Raw genomic sequence first — 842 nt, 5'->3', positions numbered from 1 at the left:
TGCTAACAAACTAGATATGCTTCGCAATAAAAAAAAACGTAGCCTTCAACTAATTGTAAAATTAAAGTATAACTTCTATCCATCGCACCTCGACCATGATATACTTTTATCTCCCGTCTAATAATTTCTCTCTTAAGGATAATAAGACAAATCATAGGAATTAAAATGCGACACTTACGACACTAAATGCAAGTCTAACTAAACAACGAAAATAGTAACCAAATTGTAAAGGCATGGCTACGAACAGAGGAAGTAGGCAGCAATAAAACAAAAAGAATCGAAAAGAACTACGACCAGGTGTGGTCCAGAGGTCGTGACATAATTCATCAACAATCACCCACCTGTAAGCCAGGCTCGGACCCTCCCCCTTGAGGTCGTTAAGGCGCGGGTTCCTTCGGTATCAACTGGAAGAGACAAGTGGCTCCTTATAAAGCGCGACAGGTCTCAGAAGACAGAAGAGGGGAAGACACAGATTTTTCATTTATTTATTTGTATTTCTACCCAATTGATCAGTGACGTGTTGGTGTTTTGCAAAGATGCATCGTTCTCGTAGCAGCATCAGTCCGCGAGTTTTGGCTCGGGACGCTGCGAGGAAGCCCTATTCATCCTCAAGCTATGAACGTCCAGGAGGAGGACACACACCGTTGTTTATTGGATCTAGTAGTCATATGTCAATAAATACGAATGAAAACAGCCACACTGACAGCGGGCCTTCGTTAGCTTTGAAAATTATTGTCAAGAAAGCGAGAACTCTAACCTTGGCCAAGATCAGAAGGTCGGAGGACGCCCGTCTGTGTTTCTTGCAATTTGTCAGGCACTGAGTGTTCTATCGCGTATATATA

General features: G+C 42.4%; 1 protein-coding gene across 1 annotated transcript in view; it reads left to right on the top strand.

Annotated features, from left to right (window-relative positions):
* LOC119590752 overlaps positions 1 to 842 on the top strand; it is a 30,340-nt gene that overhangs the window by 21,445 nt on the left and 8,053 nt on the right. The window lies entirely within an intron of this gene.

This window comes from Penaeus monodon, chromosome 27 (assembly GCF_015228065.2).
Source record: "Penaeus monodon isolate SGIC_2016 chromosome 27, NSTDA_Pmon_1, whole genome shotgun sequence".
Lineage (NCBI taxonomy): Eukaryota > Metazoa > Arthropoda > Malacostraca > Decapoda > Penaeidae > Penaeus > Penaeus monodon.
The sequence above is the reverse complement of the archived record's forward strand: the minus strand, read 5'-3'. Positions and strand labels throughout refer to the sequence as shown.